The 8,681-nt window shown below is 34.1% G+C and overlaps 1 pseudogene; it reads right to left on the bottom strand.

The window, feature by feature from the left end:
• Window positions 1-1,609: 1,609 nt before the first annotated feature.
• Window positions 1,610-2,992, bottom strand: LOC122309529 (annotated as a pseudogene).
• Between the last annotated feature and the right edge of the window lie 5,689 nt (window positions 2,993-8,681).

Raw genomic sequence — 8,681 nt, forward strand, 5'->3', positions numbered from 1 at the left:
AAGCTATTTAATATTTTTATTTTTATTTTTTCATACATTTTTTATATACTTAAATATTTTTTTAAAAAATTACAATATCATTAAAAAGTAATTCCTTAATCTTTAAATAAAAAATAATAATAATAATTGAGATCTATTGTCGGTAACATTAATCATCGGGCATATAACATTATTTTTAAGGTGGTGCTATATCCATAGAGGGTGTAGCTGAAGATATATGGGTTGTGATAAGGCTATTTGGCTTTTTTTATTTTTATTTTTTTTATTTATTTTTTTATATTCCTGCACATATAAAAAAAAAAATTCACAATATTATTTAAAAACACGTTTCTTTAAATAAATAAATTATTGGCATGCATTTGTCAAGATGAGTAGCACTATTCTTATTGTTAAATGAAAATTTTATCACATAGGGTATTTGCCATTGTCTGTCACTTTTTTGTCATTCTACCACCGGTTCCAACTTTAATATCATCAGTTAACTAATCTAGCGCTTATGGTTGAACTCTTTTATTTTCTTCTTATTTTTATCTTTTTCTTTTCCCAGTCTACATTTCTACGTACGACCCAATCGATAAATCGAATTATGATTTTCCCATCTCATTACAAAAACAAGCATAACGAATTTGCTTTTTTGTTTAAATTAAGAAACCGATCTAGAGAAGGAGAAGGAAAAAAATTGATTAATATTATAATTAAACAACTAAAATTTTGGAGAGAAATAGCAGAGATTAGTGTGTGCATTCACCAGATCATGTCATTCATGAGACTTGAGAGCTTCTTTTCGTAAGCTGATCGAAGGAGAATAATTGGAGAAATGGATGAGAATGAGGTAATTGGGTACTAATTGAAAACGACAGATCACATGTCATTTTTTTCTTCTTTTTCTTTTTCCATTTCGTTTTGTCATCATAAGTACTCTTAATATGTTACAATCACAAGATGATAAAGCTTGAGCCCCTTTAATTTGTTACAATCACAAGTACATGGTTATTACTTTTCAGCCTGTATTAATTGATTTCAACGTCTTTTTTTTTTTTTTTTTTTTTTTAATCTCTAGCTCAAAGCTATTAATTAATTTCCAATGAAGAAATGTGGAAATTAAGCGGATTGGAAACAAAAGTTTGATTCTTGCATGTAGTTTGTCTTGTATATAGCTTCAAGTACTCGTGTTATTGTTGAACTGATCAAAATGGCCTAATGCTAGCTGTATGTGTGTATGCAAAATCTATTGATGATCAAGGTCTTGCTACTAGAAATAGATCGATCGATTGAATGGAGCCAAGTTTTGATTTAGTATACTCTTGTTAGTGATATCAGTTATATATGAACAAAATTGAGAAAGAAGTGACACCAAAACATCCACAATAAAATTGAAAATACAACATTAATAATGCATTTTATTGATTCCATGTCGACACACGTACACATGATGATTGACAATAATCTAACAAATTTACTTTCCCGTGCTAATGCAAACTTACATGTTTACAAGATGCAAGACATTTATTATTATATTGATCACGACATTCTAGCATAAATATTGACAATAGTAAAGACATCCAAACAATGTATAGCAGCGATGAGGAGGATGCCACCTTTGGAAGTCCTAAAATGTTAGCCCAGTACCATGAAACTTTTCTTTAAAAATTTCATCTAATTTCTTTGACATTTGAGGTGTTAAATAATTTACCCAATCTCCAACCTCACCTAGGCGAAAAAGGCTTTCGGTCTTCATGTTGTGGGTTGTTCCACTTTTATTCACCTCCAACTTGCTCAAATAATCAAAACTACACAATCTTGAAATATCATTTATCATACCTTTTGTCTCTTCTTCTGAAGAAAAGGGACATTCCAAGAATTTGGCTATTTTTTTCAAGTGAGTGGTGGGTTGCTCTTTCAATTCCTCATATCTTAAGCAGAGTATCTTTTGAGGTTTTTCTAAACTTTCCTTCCAATAGCTCAAAACATGATCCCAATATGACCCAAAACTACTCACTCCCTGACAAAACTTATCAAAAGTTCATTCAAATGAATCGGTTGTCCTCCCATTATTTTTCAGGAAGTGCCAAAGTGACACAAAGGTATCCTTAGGATTCCTATACAAATACACAATCTTACACGTTGAGTGCTTAACAGATGTTGGTAGCAATGTATAAGGTAAATGAGCTGAAAAGAGCCTTGGAGAGGGGAAGGAGGTGAGATCTGGAACCTCTTTTTGATTGTAGAGATGTAAGTCCAAGTAGGGCACAAGAATATGAGGATTGTTTGTGAGCAATGGATGTTTTTGAAAATCTAGATGATGCTTTCTGTTCACTATAGCAAACAAGATAGCCTTCAACCAAGTAGTCCCAACTTTGGGAGGGGTCATCATTAGAATATCAGTCTCCTGAGCTTTGAAGTGTTTCTGGAGGGATAAAACTCCTTGCATGGACCTAGTTGTAATCCAAAATCCACGGTACTGACATAGGAAGCCTGCTGTTGGGAGGGAGGCCCACTACAAAAAAAAAAGGCTATTTGCGGCTAAATTTATTTCCGGCAGTAATATTTTAGTCGCAAATAGCCAGTTTTGTAACTTCGGGGAAATGTTTGTGTCAACTAGAAAATGTAGCCGGAAACAATTAGTATTTGCGGCGACATTTGAGTGCCGGAAAAATGTTGGCCGCAAATAGTTCGTTTTCCATTCCAAAATCGACTTAATAATATTTTCGCCGTTATACTTACATTGTTACAGCGACAGTTCTTTACCTGTTACGGCGACTTTCTGGTCGCCTTAATAAATTTTCACTTATTTCCCTCCCGCGTCATCTTATTTTCCCACGCTCGATTTTTCCCTCTCTTTCTTGCTTTCTTTCTCTCTCTCTCTCTCGCTCTCTGGTTCTACAGAGAGTTTCCGTTCAAAAGCCATCGCCGCCATCAACTCGCCGTCGACCCGCCGTCTTCTCCCCATCTTCTTGCCGGTGAGTTTGTCTTTAATACTCTCAGGCGACATTAATCTCTCTCTCACTCTCTGTAACCCTCATCCCTCCGAGTTGTATCGGAAAGCTATGTCCTTGAAACAAATTACAGATACGATTATGAGTTTCTTCTCTCCTTCATTTCTATCATTTTTGTAATTTTAATGAATCAAAATTATATATACTTTAGGTTGCTTTAGTGCCGCATTATATATTTCGTTGGGCTTGTGCACATTGACGAGGCTCTGTTTGTGTATGTATCAGCGGCCTCCAATGTTTGTGACTTTCATGGCTTTCTAGCTGATTCAGGAAAATAATGTATATAATCACTTATAAAAAAATAATGTATTATCTACATAAAGTCAGAATAGAAAGCATTAATTTTCTTTTCTTATATATATATATATATTAAGTAGAAATTTGAAGCAAATTAAAAGCACTAATTGGAAAATCTCAGGAAGTGGAATCTCAAAAGTGCCTTTGATCTTTAGGCATGTGAATTCTTTTTGGCTCATGGGGCCGACAGGGTAGTGTTCATAAGAATTATACCACAAAGGTCATGTACGTATGAACTAGCTCCTAAGTTTTATATATTAGTAAATTTTTCTAAGAATGTAATTAAGTGACAATCGTACTGAATTAAAGCAATGAGGTCTATATATGAGGTTGTTTTGTTGTGTTTTGTTTTGTGTTTTTTTTTTTTTTTTTTTTTTTTTTTTTTTTTTTTTTTGTTTTTAAATGTAATGTTGCTTTAGAAGGAACATATCAAATAAGGAGATCAAGCATATATTAGGTGTTACCCATAACACAAGTGTTGATAATTTCCAAATATCTTTTGTGTTTTATTTTGTTGGAATACTATAAATTATATTTGTAGAGCCAATATATGAGTATGTGTTCCCTTTTTTTTTTTTTTTTTGAGATTATGAAACCTCATTTGAACAATAATCAATAGCCAAAATAGAATGTATGTACCTATTTTAGTAATTGCTTCTTTAGAAAGATGCAGTTGCTTCTTTAGTAATTCAGTACATATTTTTTTCCTCTTTTATCTTTTTGGAGCATGTTACAGACTCTACACCCTCGAATTAACAGTAGTATATATATAGTCCCCCAAAGTTTCATTTGCATGTTGGGTTTGCTGAGGTGTGTGTCTGCATTATGCATGCCTGGCCTTGTACTGGATTAGCATATATGTAAGAAAGGAAACTACGGCTGCTTTTTAATACTCACAACCTTTTCATTAGACATATCAGTGAATAACTTGATTTTCTCACACGTGTGGGATTTAGCACTGTGGTTTTTATTCCATATTGATTCCGGCTACAAACATTGGTGGGTGCTTATGGTTATATGTTGTATTATTATTGAATTGTTCATATTTCAATCTGTACTCTCATGATTTGTCAAATCTGTTGTGTTTATGGGGTGAAAAGCTAGCATACAACTTTCTAATCTCCTCCTTATAAAAAACTAGCATATACAACTTTTTGTGTCAAAGATGCATGTAAACTTGTGCCTGTTCAATCTGAGTGAACTTTAGAGTGACAGGCCGGGTTTAAATTGGATTAAGTTAATAATTTAGAAGAGCAAAAACTTGTTCACATGTACAATTATCAATTTTGCTTTCTACGTATACATTCTAAAAGCTTGGAGATTTAAGTTAGTGAAGACTTGCCATGATAAGAGTAGATATGTTATATGTATTTTCAGATTCCCTTGTAGTTGCTTATTACTGATTGTGTTCGAAATGTATTGAGAAGTTATTACAAGCATTGAATCCACCTTAGCTGCTGAGTGCCCCCCCGCTCAAAAACAAAAGAAAAAGTACAGAAAATTCCTGTTGATTGAAAGATATTGTAGTTATTCTTGGGCTATGCCTACGGTTTGATATTCTGGCGAAAAGGTCATTGTTATCATCATACAAAATTGTTGGTGCATACTGATTTCCATGAACAAAAATTTTTCTTTTTTAGGTAAAATAAAATTTTATTGTTCAATTTTCAAGTATCAATGACAGATATGGACTTCCTGTGCCGATCCAAAGCAGTGAATTTCGTATCAAAAGGCCCACTCTTTAACTCACAGGGTAAGTGACCAATTTAAAAAATGTCTATAAAAATATAAACCACATCAACAAATTATCTACCTTGTAAGTATACTCTTTCTCCATGCCTATGATAACACCAAAATCTGAATGCCTGAAGTAGTAAAAAAAATAAATGCAAATTATCAGATTATTAGATTCAGTATTCACAGAAGGTTTAAACTTCAGGAGCTCCTCTTCAAATGGCTCAACGCCCCAGCAACTTAAAGAATCTATTGGTATTTTCTTAAACAAATATCCACCCTCATTGCCCTCGCTTTGAATAAAGCTCACTTTCCATCTAAAATATGATGGAAAGTTTCTGCTGCAAAGCCTTCACCAGATGACTAGCACTAGAATCATCCCTTTCCCCCTTCCTTACTGCATCAATAACTCCCTTCACATCCCCTTCAAACTGGACATCCCCTAAACCCAGATTATTAATGTGTCTGAGAGGAACATATTCTATTTCTGATTCTGTTAATTTTGATGGTTCTATGTTATAACTTATAAAGATGGTTCTATTGATGATTTGGAAATTTAAGTATGCTGCTGCATTTGTTAGTTGTGCACGTTTAAGACTTATAGTTTTCAAGTTTTAAGATTACTGCTAATACCCGTAATATGTATTCTAATGCTTGTTGTGATGTTTAAAAATGGCCATTTAAGTATGTACGCAAGAGTACCTTTCAATCATGACTCTTTAGTCTTGTTCTTATATTGAATGATCTTTCTGCTTGTTATTCATCATGATTTTTGTCAAACATAATATATAGCAAGCCACCCACATATTATTTGGCGATGGGCACCAGTTGTTGAAATAGGAATATATATATTCCTCATCATATTAATCCAATTAATATGCTTATTTAGTAAAATGTAAATGGTAGTTTTTTAATAGTAAATGTAAGTATTCCCCTGCACTTTAATTTGGAATTAATGGATAATCTTCTAGAAATCTTTTTATTCTATTTTATTTTATTTAAATGTGCTATTAAACATATATGTACATGTTTATAGTGGCAAAAGTGGCTGCTGGAGTGGCATAGAGAAGGCGTATGAACATCATGTCCTTTCTATAAATGCCTCTTTGGAATATGGACTTATTTTGGATGCATGTATGCAAGCTCTTTCTTACTGTCAAACTGTCAATTTGCATGCTGTTAATATATATATATATATAAATCTGCTATGCCAATAACCACGTACGATAATTAAAGAGGGATCAAGTTGCATATTTCTAATTAATTCAGCAAAGCATAATATTTGTCTTATTTAGTTAATTACTAACCAAAACATTTATCATGTAATATTATATATTACATACTTTGATTTCCATATTGCCGACCACTTGAATAAATGTGTCAAAGGTACAAGTACTACTCATAAAATAGTATTGGCTATGTTTGAAGAGTTTTGTGCATGGGTAGCATTGTTGGTGAGTTTTTTAGGTTGGATTTGTAAATATTTGACCTTGTTGTCCTTTGCTTGAAACTCATCTATAATGTTTTTGGTTTTAGTGCTAGAATTACTTCTCCTTGTGAAATGTAGCAATTGGATCATTTACTTGTAAAATAATATCTCTTTGTGGCAATTTAACATGTGCTCATATGTAAAGTTGGTGTGATATACTTAATCGGTGTTGGGTTTCCATCCTAGTATTATATAGCTTATAATACTTGAACATGAGGCCATTATTTGTGACTATATAAGATGACCCTTCTACAGCTATGACTATTGATATACTATGGGGCATATAGGATATATAGCATCTAGAAATAAGTATATTTTATTTTGATTGAGATTCCAGCCCCTCTTCTATATATATACACATGTATATTTGTATATATATACAAAGGAGTAAAGCTGCCTACCCTTTCAAACTCCAAAACAAACTTTTGTGATGCTTAAGTGATTTAACATACGATCTAGGTGGCATTGAGCTGCATTTATCCCTTACTAAACAACTTTTGCACCTCTACTTATTTCTAGATGGACAAGAGTTGGATGCAAATCTCTGATAGATTTGGATCTACGGAATATGCTAAAGGAGTAAAGGAGTTCCTTAGCTTAGCCCAAACTTATGCTACAAGTGAGGAAATTCGCTGCCCATGTGTCCGATGTTCAAATAATTACTTCCTACCTATAAGTCAAGTAGAAAGACACTTGTTCATTAAAGGTATTGACAAGAATTACACGACGTGGATATTTCATGGTGAAGAAGAAGATTTAATCATAAGTGATGATGATGATAATGTACATGATCCTGATGAAGAGGATGACTTCATTGATGATGTTGATGTTATGTTACGAGATATTCGGGCTGTGGGATTTCCTGATGTTCCCATAAGCGAATCATTCCATGCTACGGGTTCCACATCGGTCAATACATTTTCATCTCGGACTTTTGACCAGCTGTTGGCTGATTCCTGGCGTCCTCTTTATGAAGGTTGTACAAAGTATTCTAAACTAGCATTCACTGTCAAGTTGCTGCACATTAAAACACTTGGTGGTTGGAGTGTAAAGTCTTTCGACATGCTTTTACACTTGTTGAAGTCGGCTTTTCCCAATGCCCTTTTGCCAAACTCATATCAAGAATCACGTAACTTGGAAAAAGGGTTGGGCTTTACTTACACCAAGATACATGTTTGTCCGAATGACTGCATACTTTATTGGAGGGAAAATGTGGATAAAGATGAGTGCCCGAAGTGTAAACTTTCAAGGTGGAAATTCAGTAACACTAAGAAGAGGTGAATTCCTCAAAATGTTTTAAAACATTTTCCGTTGAAGCCAAGGTTGCAGAGATTGTTTATGTCACAAAAAACATCAGTTGATATGCGGTGGCACAAGGATCAGCGTGTCATTCAGCAAGATATTCTAAGTCATCCTGCTGACTCTGAGGTGTGGACGACATTTGATCAAGAGCATGCTTGGTTCACAGAAGATCCAAGAAATGTCAGGCTTGGTTTAGCTAGTGATGGTTTCAACCCATTTAATAATTTGGCTAAACCTTATAGTGTATGGCCAGTGATTCTTGTCCCTTACAACTTACCTCCGTGGTTGTGCATGAAGGATCCATTTTTTATCACTTCACTCTTGATTCCTGGACCAAGATCGCCAGGAAATGAAATTGATGTTTATCTTCAACCTTTGATAGATGAATTGATTGATCTATGGGATAATGGTGTTGATACATACGATGCAAAGGCCAAAGAGACTTTCAGATTGCATGCAGCGTTGCTATGAACAATCAACGACTTTCCTGCTTATGGAAACCTTTCTGGGTGGAGTACTAAGGGGAAGATGGCATGTCCATCGTGCAAGGAAGAAACAGATTCGATGTGGTTGCCATATAGCCGAAAGCATTGTTACATGGGTCATCGCCGATTCTTGCCACCGGGCCACATCTGGAGAAAGTAAAAGACTATTTTTAATGGCAGTGCAGAGCATCGTGATCCACCTACAATGTATTCAGGAGAAGATGTACTCATTCAAATCCAAAATATTCCTGATGCAAATTTTGGCAAAGCTATAAAGAAAAGAAAGCGTACCACAGAGGAGTTCAATTGGACCAAGAAAAGTATCTTCTTTCAATTGCCATATTGGTCGACTATAAAGATTAGACATAATCTAGATGT

Source organism: Carya illinoinensis, chromosome 5 (assembly GCF_018687715.1).
Source record: "Carya illinoinensis cultivar Pawnee chromosome 5, C.illinoinensisPawnee_v1, whole genome shotgun sequence".
NCBI lineage: Eukaryota > Viridiplantae > Streptophyta > Magnoliopsida > Fagales > Juglandaceae > Carya > Carya illinoinensis.